The 16,376-nt window shown below is 46.9% G+C and overlaps 2 non-coding genes across 2 annotated transcripts; both read left to right on the top strand.

The window, feature by feature from the left end:
* Positions 1–7,859: 7,859 nt before the first annotated feature.
* Positions 7,860–7,932, top strand: trnav-cac (transfer RNA valine (anticodon CAC)). The gene has a single exon. It is a non-coding gene; the product is annotated as a tRNA-Val (tRNA).
* Positions 7,933–14,408: 6,476 nt separating this feature from the next.
* trnaa-cgc (transfer RNA alanine (anticodon CGC)) lies at positions 14,409–14,481 on the top strand. Its single transcript has one exon. It is a non-coding gene; the product is annotated as a tRNA-Ala (tRNA).
* Positions 14,482–16,376: the final 1,895 nt, after the last annotated feature.

The raw sequence follows: 16,376 nt of genomic DNA, 5'->3' as shown, positions 1-16,376 counted from the left end.
GTAGTGATAGTTCATGCATGCGCCAATGGAAATGTTTGATCTCCTCGGAGCAGGCATCACGAGTCTCTGCCCAGTCACCAGTTAAAACACATCTTTTGACGAAGGATAACGTGGGGTCGCTGGTCGTCCAAGCTCTGATTTGGCGAGCCGTCATGGGTGAACCTGTGGATTCAAAGGCATTGATTGCCATGACCATCTCACTGTCCTGTTCGTCGGACCCTTCCGTGGTCGCCAGGGATAGCCTGCTAAGCGCGTCGGCACAGGTGTCTGTGCCAAGTCTGTGCCTTATTGTACAGTCGTAAGACGCTAGCATGAATGCCAACCGCTGAATGCGCGCCGAGGCGTTGGCGTTTATTGCCTTGCACTCGGATAGCAGGGACGTGAGGGGTTTGTGGTCAGTTTCTCACGCGAACTTGGCCCCGAAAAGGTATTGGTGCATCTTATTGACACCGTACACGCACACGAGCGCCACCTTCTCAACCACACAGTACCCGAGCTCCGCCCGCGAAAGTGACCTGGAGGCGGAAGCTATGGGTTGTAATTTACCCGCATCATTGACATGTTGTAAAATGCATCCGACCCCATACGCTGACGCATCACATGTGAGAACTAGCTTTTTACCTGGATCAAAGAAAACCAAAACACTGTTCGAACATAGAGGGTTGCATGCCTTATTGAAGGCGCCTTCCTGCGTCTCCCCCCAAAACCAATCGCACCCCTTCCTGAGTAGCACATGGAGAGGCTCCAGCAGCGTGCTTAATGTCTGCATAAAGTTCCCAAAGTAATTGATTAGCCCGAGAAAGGCGCGCAGTTCTGAGACATTCCGCGGCCTGGGTGCCAGGCGAATTGCTTCTGTTTTGGATTCTGTTGTGCAGATTCCATCAGCGGCAATCCTTCTGCCCAAAAATTCAACCTCGGGCGCGAGAAACAGACACTTGGATTTCTTAACTCTTAGGCCTACCCGATCCCATCGACTTAGTACTTCCTCCAAATTGCAGAGATGGGAGTCGGTGTCCCTGCCCGTGATAAGTATGTTGTCTTGAAATACAACCGTCCCCGGGATGGACTTGAGCAGACGCTCCATTTTGTGCTGGAATTTTGCAGCTGCCGACTTGATGCCGAATGGGCTGCGATTGTACATGACAAGGCCTCGATGTGTGTTGATGGTGGTGAGTAGCTTAGTCTCTTTGGTCAGTTCTTGCGTCATATACGCAGATGTGAGATCTAGTTTCGAGAAAAGTTTTCCTCCAGCCAATGTGGCAAATAGATCCTCCGCTCTGGTCAGCGGGTACTGGTCCTGTAGGGAGACTCTGTTTATGGTAGACTTATAATCCCCACAGATTTATACGGATCCATCAGGCTTCATGACGGGGACGATGGGACTTGCCCAGTCGCTTAATTCCACGGGTGAGATAATGCCTTCCCGCAGAAGCCTGTCCAGTTCGTGTTCAATCTTTTCCCTCATCACATAAGGCACAGCTCTAGCCTTATGATGGACCGGTCTGGCATCCTGTATGACGTAGATTTTAACTTTCGCCCCTTTGAAGGCTGAACGAGATGTTCAAAACGACTTGGAACTGTTGAGCAGGAGGTCCGTTCCTCTGACGACACGGTGTGAACATCATCCCATTTCCAATTTAGTTTTGCCTGACAGCTTCTTCCCAACAATGTTGGGAGATCTCGGTATACAATACACATGAAAATCGGTTCACTGTCCCTTTGTGTGTGACAGAGAGCATGGCGCTGCCAAGGACTGGGATGATTTCATTGGTATAGGTCCTTAGTTTGGTGTCGATCCTTGTGAGTTTTGGTCTGTTCATTTTGTGGGGCCACAGATGTTCAAATTGTTGAACGCTCATGAGAGATTGACTAGCTCCCGTGTCCAGTTCCATGTTGACGGGTATCCCGTTGAGTAGGACCCTCATCATTATTGGAAGCGTCTTGTTGTAAGAACAGTGGACATTGATCGTGTTGAGCCGCTGTACCTCGGTGTCCCGGGCACTGTCCCCACCTTCTTCTGGTCCGTTTTCCGACCCTTCTGATTCGTATACCAGCCGAGCTGCTGTTTTTTTGCACGTGAGCCAGATGTCCTGGAAAGTTGCAGTTTCTGCAAACAGCATGCTGAAATCGACACCCCCTTGTTGAGTGCCTTCCCCCACATCTCTAGCACAGACCGCTTCCTTTGTTTCCGAAGGATGAGCTGCGTCTGGCTGATCTCTCTTGAGCTTCTCTCATTCTGAAGTTGATTGCTCGCATTGTGGGTTGATGAGGTGTGAATGGCCGTTCAAATGGCCCTTTATCGGCTTCTGGCGCCACTGCCTGCTGTGAAGCCCTGCTCTCCTGCCTTTATCTGTGCGTGGGGGTAGCGGCTTGTTTCAAGCTGTGAAACCCTTGTTGCGATGTTTCGTTAGTTGTCGTACCCGCAGTGTAGATCAACCTTGTTTCTTCTTCTCCTGCCAAGAATGTCTGTGCAATCAGTGCTGCTGCCTCTAGGGTCAAGTTCTTGGTCTCTATAAGCTTTCGGAATATGCCTGCGTGGCCTTTCCCTTCAATAAAAAAGTCTCTCAGTACTTCTCTCCTTAGTTCATTGGAGAACACACATAAACTAGCCAACGTCCGAAGTTCCGCCACAAAGTCGGTTATGCTCTGGCCCACACAGCGTCTGTATTTGTAGAACCTGTGCCTGGCCATATGTAGGCTGCTCGCTTGCTTCAGGTGGTCTCTCACCAGTGTGCTCAACTCCTCAAACGACTTGCTTGCTGGTTTCTCGGGTGCCAGCATGTCCTTCATTAAGGCGTATGTTTTCGAGCCACAGCTGGTCAAGAGATGGGCTCTTCTCTTGTCTGCCTTATCGTCGCCTAACCAGTCTTTGGTTTCAAAGCTTTGCTGGAGCCTTTCTATAAAGTCCTCCCAATTGTTTCCAGCATTATATTTCTCATCTGAGCCGTTGGTAGCCATTCTGTGGATTCTGTGATCCCGTAACTCGTCGCCACTTTAAAGTCCTGACCCTGCAGAACAGACCTACACGAGGCACATGCTGAAGTCAAGGTCACTCTTGACCTGCACCTTTATTTCACAGCTCTTGAGTGCCACACTTGCCTGAGACCTGCCTTTATATACCTGTGTGGAACAGGTATGCAGTGTCTCCTGCAATTGCATCCCTGGTGGTAAAGTATGCTTGTGGTTACAGGTCATATCTAGTTACAGTCATGTATAGCATGGTAAGGTACAGTTATATACAGTAGTGTGAAATAAATTACAATGCTCACCTGGGGCTCGCTTACCGTGTCGGAATTCTGAGTAGAGCGCTTGCTTAGGGATTCTCGTGTCGGGCATGTGGACAATGTGGCCCGCCCAGCGGAGCTGGTCGAGTGTGGTCAGTGCTTCAGTTCTAGGGATGTTGGCCTAAGCGAGAACAATGATGTTGGTGCGTCTGTCCTCCCAGGGGATTTGCAGGATCTTGCGGAGACAGCCCTGTTGGTATTTCTCCAGTGATTTGGATGTTTGCTGTATATAATCCATGTCTCGGAGCCATACTGCGGGGCAGGTATCACCACCGTCCTGCACACCATAAGCCTGGTGCCAGATTTGACGTCCTGGTCTTCAAACACTCTCCTCCTCAGGTGATCGAAGGCTGTGCTGTCACACTGGAGGCGGTGTTGGACCTCGTCATCGATGTCTGCCCTTGCTGATAGTAGGTTCCCGCGGCGTGGAAAATTGTCCACGCTGTCGAAGGCCACACTTACAGCTTTCCTAAATATAGCACCCTCATTCTATTCTCTTGAAACAAGTTCCTGAATTCTCGGCTAGCTGTGTAGGTTAGAGCTGTGGTTTTATCCTCAGATAGATTCTATCACAGTGTTTCCGTAGTGAAGTAGATATCACATTCGCCTCACACACGAAAGGTCCCCGGTCCTAAACCGGGCGGAAAGATCTTGAAAACTTGAAAATGAGACGATTGGCTGACTCCTGTTCCTAACGCTTACGTTCGTATGATCTCTTGACCTTTCACAGGAGAACAAACTCTCCTCTGAACATGCATGAGAAAGCTCCAGAAAATATTCCCCCTCGAGGTGCTTTCGTTTGTGAGGCGAACGTGTTAACCATTACACTGCAGAAACATCTCCACTTTCAGCACCAGATTACCAAAATTAAACCCAATGAGATCGGGATAAAAGTTCCTCACATGCTCAGGGCAAAATATATGATTGCCGGTCTACAAAAGAATGAACAAACTTCAGTACCAGGTCAGACGGAAATGTTAAGCGAGCAGGTGGACTGCTGAATCGTACCTTTAAGAAGTTGGTGGTGACAAAACAAATGGATTCCGCTTAATGATTAAATATAAGAAATGTCAGAAGTGGGACATAACCGACCTTTCCAGAGGAAACAGTGACCTGAACACAGCATCTTACACCGCTCGGCCATCCTGAATATTCAGTGCTGCCTATGGCCACCTGCAGGTTGATTTTGAACTTTTTTGTCCTGTCACATGAAATAAATGAGGGCAGAAATCATATCTCTGCCTGACACCGGGGAAACAGTTGGACAGACCTTGGAGCAAGGGTCTGGTTATTGCCAAACAGCCAAGGAAATAATAATTCTGGAAGAAAAATATCCAAGAGAACAGTGACCCCGAATTGATGTGAACACGCAACTTTCGGATCTGGATTCAGACACACTACCGTTGCACCATGAGACCTACACAGTGAGCTGGAGATGTTTTACTATATAAAGGTTCTGCATACAAGGGGCTTTAAAATCCCCTCCCATTCCCACCAGGTATCACAGGCAGCGCTCACCTGACAGGCACCGTATGATTTCTTCTTAAACTTTTCTCTTGCTTTCACGGGAAACCATCAATAATTAACCCCTCACCTTATGTTGCACAATCAAACAAATGCTAACGCAGGAACAGTCCATACTTCAATCATTTGTCCTGTGCTTTGCATCTTAACTCGAAAACCATATCCCATTTTACTCACTGTATTTTAGCTTTCTGGTTCAAAGTCTTCACGGATCTGGGGCAAATTTATTATCAAATTTAACAGCACCGGTTATTCCTATCGTGCACACAAAATACAATCAGTAGTGAAGATAATATCCCACCGTGCGTATTTGCAGATTCAACGCAATAGGATTTCAAATAAAGTGAAAGAATTTTACACTGAAAAGATTTGCAAGTGTTACTTCTATTTGTGTCTTTAATGAAACTTTGTGGCGTCTGACTCCCGTTCATGCCTCTGCTGAATATGAAAGGAGGGTGTGACGTTGACCAGACTGCACTGCCCCTGATATTTGTCAGCTCATCCATTATATTCAGTGGTTTCTCGCCCTTTGATGGGCTGCAGTGTAGCGGATATCACGTTGGCCTCACACGCAAAAGGTCCCCGGTGGATCCGTTTTCTCTCAGTCAATGTTATCCATTTATTGAAGTGAAATAAAGAGCAATTAATGAATAAGGGAGCCCTTTTGCCAGGAGAATAAATAGAAAATAAAAACAGCAAATGTTGGAAATCTCAGCAGGTCAGGCAGCATTTGCCGGGAGACTAAACTCGCCTCCGATTGTTCATCCACAGAAAGTTTAAAAATAATGTTTCTGCCCGGGATTGAACCAGGGACCTTTTGCGTGTAAAGCAAACGTGATAAACACGACACAAGTTTCAACAGCAAGTTTCAACATCTGGGGCGGAGCCAACAGGCGCCTGGCTGCAATGAGCGATAAAAACCTGCGTTGGGTGGAAGCCCGGCTAGAATATTAATCTCAGGGTCGTGGGTCCGAGCCCCACGTCAGGGGATTACATTTATTTTAATTCAATGCAGCTTTCATGGAAAAACATCATTAATGAACCCACAATCTTCTTTTTCACAATTAAAGAATGCTAACTGAAGGAACTCCATAATTCAAGTCTGTGAGATACTCTATCATGATTTCAATCATCATTAATCCACCAACAATATTTGACATACGTCAAGGATGCCACATTTGCCCAGCCAGGCGAGCTCAGTCGGTAAAGATTGAGATTTTTAATCTCAGGGTCGTGGGTTCAGGGTTGGGCGAATAAGTTTTGTTAAACTTTTCTGTTGCTTTCACGCGAAAACATCATTAATTAACTGATCAATTGGAGAGGCTGTAACGTTTCCTTTGGAACAGAGTATTTGTCCTCCAGGATCGATAGTTTCCTTGCTGAATCACAATAACCAGACCCTATATCTCCCTCTGGATGTTCGGGGGTGTCCCGCACATTCCCAATCGTGTGATTGCCCCTTTTCTGTTCTCCAATTCAATCCATATGGCCTCGTCCAAAAATCTGTTCATCTCCACCTGAAATATATTCAATGACCCAGTCTCCACAGCTCTCTGGGGCAGAGAGCTCCAAAGATTCACGACCCTCTGAGAGAAGAAATTCCTCCTCATCTCCGTTTTAAATGGGCGACCCTTAAACCTTCGGGGAATAAGTGGTTATGGGGATCAGCCATGATCGTATTGAATGGTGGAGCAGGATCGAGGGACCATGTGGCCTACTCCTGCTCCGACTTCTTATGTTCTTATGACCCCTTATTCTGAAACTGTGCCCCCAAGTTCTAGATTCCCCCACAAGGGGAAACATAGAAACATAGAAAATAGGTGCAGTAGTAGGCCATTCGGCCCTTCGAACCTGCACCACCATTCACTATGATCACAGCTGATCATTCCCTCAGTACCCCTTTTCTGCTTTCTCTCCCTACCCCTTGATCCTTTTAGACATAAGGGACAAATCTAACTACTTTTTCAATGTTTGGGTTAATTCCCGTCAAAATGACATAAAAGTTTAAGGAAAATAATTCACGCAAGGTGGGGCTCGAACACATGACCTTAAAATTAAAAATCTCATGCTCTATAGACTGAGCTCGTCAAGCTTGCCCACATCTACTCCGTCAATGGTGACGCCCAGGATGTTGATGTGTATTAGTCAAAGGAACATAAGAAATAGGAGCAAGAGTCGGCCATACGGCCCCTCGAGCCTGCTCCACCATTTAATACGATCATGGCTGATCCGATCATGGACTCAGCTCCAATTCCCCGCCCGCTGCCCATAACCCCTTAACCCCCTATTGTTTAAGAAACTGTCTATTTCTGTCCTAAATATATTCAATTTCCCAGCTTCCACTGCTCTCTGGAACAGTGAATTCCACAGATTTACAGCCCTCTGAGAGAAGAAATTCCTCCTCATCTCAGTTTTAAATGGGCGGCCCCTTATTCTCAGATCATGCCCCTAGTTCCAGTCTCCCCCATCGGTGGAAACATCCTCTCTGCATCCACTGTTGGTGAAAATAAATTCACATAGACTCTGGCAAGGTAAGAGAAACAACATTATTGCGAACAGAACTCTGGGAGAAGAGTTGAGATCCAGCGATCTCCCCGAGTGCCTTGTGCCGCAGGGTTCTAAGCAGTTTACAGGGGGCGGAATATAATCATTTAAATTAATTTACAAACAACCAATCGATCCATATGGCAACGCAATTAATTTACATTCAACTTTTTAGTCCTAGTAAAACCTGATAGGATGGTGCGAGTTTGCGGGCCCTTCCTCTTTATCTTCTTTTGTGGTTAGGTATTCTGTTGCAAAGCTTTCGATGAAACAGTGGCCTGCACCTGGCCAGGAGTCACTTGTTGCTGCAGAGTTCATATCAGGGACAGCAGATAGGCTTCTTGGTACAAAGTTCATTTCGTGGTGGCTTACCCCATCATGCTTTGCTTTGTCTGAAAATCCACTCCAACATCGTCATTCTATTCTCAGAAAACCAGCTGCTGAAGTATCGGCCCGCTGTGTAGGTTAAAGCTTTGATTATATTTCTAAGATTATTTTAACCACTCCGTTTCTGTAGTGTAGTGGTTATCACACTCGCCTCACACGCGAAAAGTCCCTGGTTCAAACCCAAGCGGAAACATTATTTTGGAGGCTATTTTGTTGTAAATAAATCGAACAAAAGTCGCCCAAGGTTCCTTGTCGCATGAGCAGTGAATATTTTAAACCAGTCTCCTACACACAGAGTGGATAAAGTCAGATAGGGGAGAAAACTTCATCAAAGATTAAGCTCTTTAAATGATTAACATAAGAACAGAAGAAATACATTCAATAAGATCATGGCTGATCTGACCATGGATTCTGAGTTAAGGGACTCGGGGGCCTGTTCTCTCTCCCCTGAGAAGGTTCACTTTCCACAGTCTAGCCTCTAAAAGGCACCACTCTGTGCACAGTACTTGCCGGGTTTGAGTCCTGAGGATGAGGCATCCGCCTAGAGCCACAGGTCGAGGTCATGAATGCTTGGCTCACGGAGATGGCCTTCTGCAGTGTGACTTTGGTATCCGCTGACAGTAGCTTATGAAGAAGGCCCTCGTGGCCGATTCCGATGACAAAGATATCCCGCAGTGCTTCGGTGAGGTGGTCACCAAAATCCCACATTTCGTGATCTCCTGGACTTCGGGCCGTCGGTGTGCATAAAACCGCTGTCTGGCTGTGAGGATGCTCTCTTCGGGCTTGAGTTATTCTTGGATCAGTGTTACAAGCTCCTCGTACATCTTGGTCATTGTCTTCGCTGGTGCCAGCAAGTCCCTGACGAGGCGGTAGACGGTGGTCCCACAACTGGTTAGCAGGATAGCTCTGCACTTATCAGCCAGTGTGATCGTGTTGTCACCTGCCAGATAGTTTGCTGTGAACAAATGGACAAGCCTCTCCACAAAGGCTTCCCAATCATCACCATCGGCGAACTGCTGCAACGTACCAAGGTTAGCCATTTTCGTGTGAAGGTCCGTAATCGGGTCGCCAATTGTTATACCTTCAGATGCTCTGATAATGACTCCACGAGACAATGTGTCATGCTTGAACTGTAGTGACCTTCGTCCTTTATTGATAACCACAGAGTGAGGATCACACCTGATGGCTTGTCTTTTATTCCAGGCCAGGCACACCTGAACAGGTAAGCTACAAGCCTCCCACTGCAGTTACCTCTGGTGCACAACTTGCAATAGTACAAGCAATAACCATGTAGGACACATGACAGGTGTCACTGTGGAACCGTTTCTCTCACTCAAAGTTAGACACACTACCGTGGGCACCACGAGGTCGAGGTAGGTAGCCATTGACAATCAGGTTCATACATAAATATATTAAACTATATCGACATGTATCAGAACTGTTCCCTGGTGGTCAAGGGGTTAAGATCCAGCGCACTAACCTGGTTTCAATCCTCGATCAATTCATCGTATAAAAATAATTGAGTTCTGTGAGACGATTACTAATTGCTGTAATCACCATGAATACCAATACTTTCGATGATAGACCGACCTTATAGACTATCTGGCTTCTCCAGCCTTTTGCCAGGCACGTGTTCGAGGTATAATTTTGTAAACTGGGTGAGTTCGCTGATCGCGGGGAGATGGTAGGAGCCTCTGTGGCCCCACTGTGAGGAAGTGAACACGGTGGCTGGGTGATTGGTGACATTTCTGTAAAGGGCAGCGGAAGAGAAGGATTGAGAACCTTCAGTGTGGGACAGAAGTTGTTTAAGGTGAGCCAACACATTCCCAGTCAGCACAGAGGGAGCTCACTGGTCATTGTTCTTTTGGATATTGTTCTTCCAGAATTAATATTTCCTTTGCTGTGTCGAAATAACCAAACCCTTGCTCCAAGGTTTGTCTCACTGTTTCCCCGGTGTCAGGCAGAGATACGCCTGCTGCTCTCGTTTATTTCATGTGACAGGACACAAAAGTACAAAATCAACCTGCAGGTGGCCACACACAGCACTGAATAGTTAGGATGGCCGTGTTCACGTCACTGTTCTCCTCTGGCGATGTGGGTTCATGTCCCATTTAATCATTAAGCGAAACCCATTTGTTTTGTCACCACCAACTCCTTAAAAGTGCGATTCAGCAGTCCACCTGCTCGCTGAACATTTCCGTCTTACCTGGTGCTGAAGTTAGTTCATTCTTCTGTGGACCATCAATCATATATTTTGCCCTGAGCATGTGAGGAACTTTTATCCCGATCTCATTGCGTTTAATTTTGGTACTCTGGTGCTGAAAGTGGAGATGTTTCCGCAGTGTAATGGTTAACACGTTCGCCTCACATGCGAAAGCACCTCGGGGGGAAATATTTTCTGGAGCTTTTTCATGCATGTTCAGAGGAGAGTTTGTTCTTCTGTGAAAGGTCAATAGATCAGAAGAACGTCAGAGTTAGGAACAGGAGTCAGGTATTCGGCCCATATTCAAGTTTTCAAGATCTTTCCGCCCGGTTTCGGACCGGGGACCTTTCGTGTGTGAGGCGAATGTGATAACTACTACACTACGGAAACACTGTGGTCGAATCTATCTGAGGATAAAATCACAGCTCTAACCCACACAGCTAGCCGAGAATTCAGGAGCTTGTTTTAAGAAAATAGAATAAGGGTGCAATATTTCGGAAGGCTGCAAGTGCCTTTTCCACGCCTCGGGAACCTTTTCCACGCCTCGGGAAACTACTATCAGCAATGGCAGACATCGATGACGAGGTCCAACACCGCCTCCATTATGCCAGCACAGCCTTCGATCACCTGAGGAGGAGAGTGTTTGAAGACCAGGACCTCAAATCTGCCATCAGGCTTATGGTCTACAGGGTGGTGGTGATACCTACACCGCGGTATGGCTCCGAGACATGGACTATATACAGCAGACATCTCAAATCACTGGACAAATACCACCAGGGCTGTCTACGCAAGATACTGCAAATCCCCTGGGAGGACAGACGCACCAACATTAGTGTTCTTGCTCAGGCCAACATCACCAGCATTGAAGCACTGACCACACTCGACAAGCTCCGCTGGGCGGGCCACATTGTCCACATGCCCAACATGAGACTCCCTAAGCAAGCGCTCTACTCAGAACTCCGACACGGTAAGCGAGCCACAGGTGGCCAAAGGAAACGTTTCGGGCACACCCTCAAAGCCTCCCTGATAAAATGCTACAACCCCACCTGCACCTGGGAGTCCTTGTTCCTTGGGTTCACTTGCCGGATCGATCATCCTCAGCCACGTGGTATGTCACATCACGTTTGCACATTCACTGGAGTTACCCCATCGTTGTGCAGCCTTTGCACAAGTAGTGCTTGAATCGACATTGATGGGCCCGAGGATTACCCCCGCAGCACCAACACGGTGCCAGTAGATTCACATTTACCCCAGATGCCGCAATCTGAGTCATCACAGGTCTTGCACCCACAGCCGTATCGACCCTGCCATATGCAATTCGGCCGGCTAGCGACATCATTTTATGCACAGTACTTGCCGGTGAGCTTCGATGTTGAGAAGATATCTGTTTGGTGTTATCATCCGTGGCCATGCATGCCTGGGCGATCGCGATGGCCCAGCTCAGCTCTCGGTTTTCAGCAGCCAACAGCTTTCAAAGAATGACCACGTGGCTGATGCCCAGCAAGTAAAAGTCCCACAGCATTTGCCCCAACGCAGCAAGGTCCCGCGAGGTGTCTCAGTTCGGTGACATAATCCGCCAGGTCCTGGTCCCCGGAGCGATGGTGCGTGCAAAAACGATATCTGGCCATGAGGATACTCTCCTTCGGCTTGAGGTAGTCCCAAACCAGTGTGCACAACTCTGAATATTCCTTCTCCGTTGGTTTTGTCGGTGTGAGCAGAATCTTGATGAGGCTGTATATTTTAGGCCCACAGACGGTGAGGTGAACCACCCTTTGCTTGGCCACGTTAGTGTCTCATTCCAGCTCGTTGGCCACAAAGTACTGGTCGAGCTGCTCGACGAAGGCTTCCCAATCATCACCCTCTACAGATCTCTCTAATATTCCAACGGCAGCCATGGTTGTGTGAAGGTTCGTATTCTGTTACTCGTCGCCAATTGTTGTGTAGAGAAGAACTCCCCGAGGCTGAGTACTAAACTTAGTGTGACCTTAGTCTTCTTTATTACAACTCCAGAGTGCCTGAACAACATGGCAGCCGACCTTTTATACTGGCCCTGCACGTGTGGGCAGGTGACCATTCGGACTCCAACAGTCGCGCCCTCTGGTGGCAAGTATTACATAGTTACATAATTCACATAATTGTTATCGTTCAGAAGTTATAATTCCAATGAATGTCTGAATCATCCGAAAGGAGCCTGGTTTCTAGGACAAGGCTACATATCAGGAAGGAGTGTAGTTAGATGACAAGGGAAGTGATTATCTGATTATAAGTTAGGAGAATAAAAAGAGTAAATGCTGGTAACACTGAGCAGGTCAGGCAGCATCTGTGGAGAGAGAAACAGAGTTAAGGTTTCAGGTTAATGACCTTCCATCAGAAGTTGGGCACTTGTGTTAGGTAATACTATTCAAAATTTAAATTGTCACGTAGCAGGGGTAAGGCAAAGATATAAAATGTGGCATTTGGAACAGATCGTTTAGAATCCGATTAATTTTTGATCAATTTGTACACCGAGCTGGGAACTGTAACGTGTTTGAGTTCTTCGGCGAACATTCGCAAGTTTTGGGTGTAAGTACTGTTGTTAAATATATGTTTTATTATTGTCTGTTTGATAACTCTGACATTTAATGTTGCGGACCATATTACTGCACTGCGCGTGTTCCAGCTCTGTTTGGAGCACCGATCCCTTCAATCTGTCGCTTGACAGGGACAGTTGGATTCACCATATCTTTGTTTGGTGAAATTTCAAAGATTGAAAGCGGCGCACATCAACCTGGTCACCTACTCACTATCCGCTACACGCTGCTCCCGTGAGATGAAGACCAGTTGCTGTTTCAAGCTTGAATGCAGTTACAAGCAGAACTCATTCATAGAAAGGCCAATTCGCTGAGATACCTGATTCTTTGCACCGAACTCCTTCGCAAAGAGTTGGAGTTCGTGTGGGTTGATTCGGGCACATCTTTCCCCACACTCCAACACTTCAAACATAACTCAACGGCTGTAAAGCGCTTTGGGGCGTCATGAGTTCCTGAAAGGTGCTGTCGAAATGCAAGTCCTTCTTTGCAAAAATTCGATGCAAGTTCAAAATTCGTGGGTAAATTGAGGGCTCGTCCAGGATTTGAACCCGGGACCCCTCGCAAATTTTAAGTAACAACCCCAAAGCGAGAATCATACCCCTAGACCAACGAGCCAATTACTGCACAACTGTGGAGCTCAGGTGTAACCATTATTGAAGCATGTTTAGTGTGTTGCTATTCTTGATCGGAGGAGCACATGGGACGGAATCAGTGAATTTGCTTTTTCGACCTGTCTTCTGAAGCACCGCACAGTTCCACTCCGACAGTCAATGAGCTGTTGGGACGTTACTGTATCCAGGCTGCGGGTGGCCAACTGGCGCCTGGCTGCAATGAGCGATAAAATCTAGCATTAGCCAGAAGCACGGCGTGCTCAGTCGGTAGAACATGAGACTTTTAATTACAAGGTCCTGGGTTTGAGCCCCATGTTGGGCGATTGCATTTCTTTTAATTTTATATTGCTTTCATGGAAAATCATCATTAATTAACCCACAATCTTCTTTTGCACAATTAAAGAAATGCTAACTGAAGGAACTCCCTAATTGAATCATTTCTTCTGTGCTCTGCAAGTGAACTCTGAAACCATAAACCATTTTACACACTGTGCTTTCGGGGTCTGGGTCAAAATGTTCATTGCTGATAACATCAACAGGAGACTGGGGAAACAGTGAGACTGACTTTAGAGCAAGGGTCCGGTTATTGTGAAACACCAAAGAAAATAGCAATTCTGGAAGAATAACATCGAAACGAAATGTGAGCTGACATCCTGAAAGAAGTGTTAAGGCAGAAGGTTCAATGCTGCATCCCTTTCTGCAAAAAATTCCTTTCACAAATATTTCAATGTCCGAAACGGCACAAAGCAAAAATGTTCCTTTCAAAGTCAATAAACACCTGAATTTCCGCACCCCGCGAATCTCCTGAATCAGATGCCTCTAGTTTTGCCCATTCAATCCATGTCCCTTTGCAATGTTGTGCTCCCACCCACACTAGGAAATGTGCCACTAACTTATCGAATCATGGAATGGTTACAGCACGGCCATTCGGCCAATCGTGACCATGCCGACTCTCAGAGAGTCCCACTCCCCCGCCCTTCCCCCGTAGCCCTGCAATTGTTTTTCCTTCAGACACTATTACAACTCCCGTCTGAAAGATAAGGTTGAGTCTTCGTCCACTGCCCTTTCAAGCCGTGCATTCCAGATCCTAACCACGCGCTGCTAAATGGCCATCTCCTATTCCTATGTGTAAAGTCTGGGAAACACGAGATCAATTCCTGCCACACTCACAGCCTTCCTAAATGTAGCAGCGTCATTCTATTCTCGTAAAACAAGCTCCTGAAGTATCGGCCAGCTGTGTAGGTTAAAGCTCTGGTTATATTCCTGAGATTACATGAACTGCAGCGTTTCTGTAGTGTAGCAGTTATCACGTTCGCCTCGCACGTGAAAGGTCCCCGGTTCGAACCCCGGCAGAAACATTATTTTGGAGACTATTTTTGCTGTGAAATAAATTGAACAAAAGTCGCCCCAGGTTCCTTGTCGCATGAGCACTGAACATTTTAAACCAGTCTCCTAAATGCAGAGTGTGTAAAGTCAGATAAGGGAGAAAACTTCATCAATGATTCAAAATCCTTGAATGATTAAAGTTCAGTTATTGAAGTTTCCACTCACCCTCATGAACAATTCTACAAAACAACGCTGTCGGTTAATGAATGGGGAATAAAACAAATAATCTTCACCCATCCCCATCCCCCGACACACAGTTTAATTCGTTGCATGTCATTATTTTAAAGATTTTGAATGAAATAGTTACTTTCTGAATCCGGGCTCCCTCTGTGAGCGCCGCACCACTGAACCAGCAGGAAACACATTAAAGAGTTTACCACAATTGCTGACATTTCTTAAGCTTTTGTCTTGTGTTTTTTCAGCTCTTCGTCCGTTTCAGCTCCTGAATGTGGATATTGCTGTGATTAAACCTGAACACAATGCAATGTCTCACAGCCCCTGCCTCGGTTAATACCAGCAGATCTAAGCCGCATTTCAAACCCACAAACAACTCATTAGTTATTCGCTCTTCCCAGTTCCAGAGCTCAGTGGGTTATTGTCCATCCCTGGGATGCAAGCTACCTCGGACCCGGTCCAAAACTCCCCGTACACCGAGCACAAGCTGAGGAAAACCCCGGGGGAGAGGATATCCTGGTGTGGGTGGATACAGTACCGTCGTACCCTGAAATAATCCCTCACAGCTCATCTGAAAGCAGCCGGAATGTACCTGCCTCAGCCGTGAGGTTACACTTGTTTATTTTTAAAAAGAAAAGCAACTATCCTCATTCAGCAGATATAAGGCAAGATATCATCAAAAGAGGTGTTTGGACATTTTAAGTGATGTGTTTAATGCTTCAGTCCTTTTTGTGTTTAATTTCCACCCCCTATCTGGCTGTGCCTGCACTGAGCTTACCTCTAGGTAAATTTGTTCTGAACTTACAAAAGTAGGCAATTACTCCAGCCGACGTTAGTTTGTATTAAGTTTTCACTGCCGAAACTTGCAAAACAGGCCTGAGTGGCTGGACACGCCCCTTTTTGAAAAAAAATACCTTACCTGAAGCCAACCTCAACGAACTCAGTTGAACTGGAGCAAACTAATATCCGAGAATTGCAATTTCTAACATTCTCCAAAGTAAACTAGTTGCTCCAAAAAACGAGGAGCAACTCCACCCGAAACTTGGGCCCTCAGTGTGGGACAGAAGTTGTTTAAGGTGAGCCAACACATTCCCGATCAGCACAGATGGAGCTCACTGGTCAGCTCCCCTCTGTTGCGGCTGTTGTACCAGATGTTTCTGTAAGGCAATAAACGGCAACGCCTCAGCGCGAATTCAACGGTGGGCAATCATGCTGGCGTCCTACGACTATACCATAAGGCACAGACCAGGCACAGACAACTGTGCAGACGCGTTCAGCATGCTACCCCTGGCGACCACGGAAGGGTCTGACGAACAGGACTGTGAGATAGTCATGGCAATCAATGCCTTTGAGTCCACAGGTTCACTCATAACAGCTCACCAAATCAGAGCCTGGACGGCCAGCAACCCCACGTTATCCTTATAAAAAAGATGTGTCCTAACCGGTGACTGGGCAGAGGCTCGTGATGCCTGCCCCGAGCAATTAAAACCCTTTCACAGGAGCATGCATGAGCTATCACTACAAGCAGACTGCCTGATGTGGGGCAGCCGAGTCGTCATGCCTCTGCGAGGCAGAGAGTCATTTGTCCGGTAGCTCCAACGCGAGCACCCGGGGATCATTCTCATGAAGACTATAGCCAGATCCCATGTCTGGTGGCGTGGTATTGACGCGGAATTGGAGCTCTGCGTCCGAA

Source organism: Pristiophorus japonicus, chromosome 25 (genome assembly GCF_044704955.1).
Source record: "Pristiophorus japonicus isolate sPriJap1 chromosome 25, sPriJap1.hap1, whole genome shotgun sequence".
In the NCBI taxonomy this organism is placed as follows: domain Eukaryota; kingdom Metazoa; phylum Chordata; class Chondrichthyes; family Pristiophoridae; genus Pristiophorus; species Pristiophorus japonicus.
Note: the sequence above shows the minus strand (reverse complement) of the source record. Positions and strands in the feature narration are given on the sequence as shown.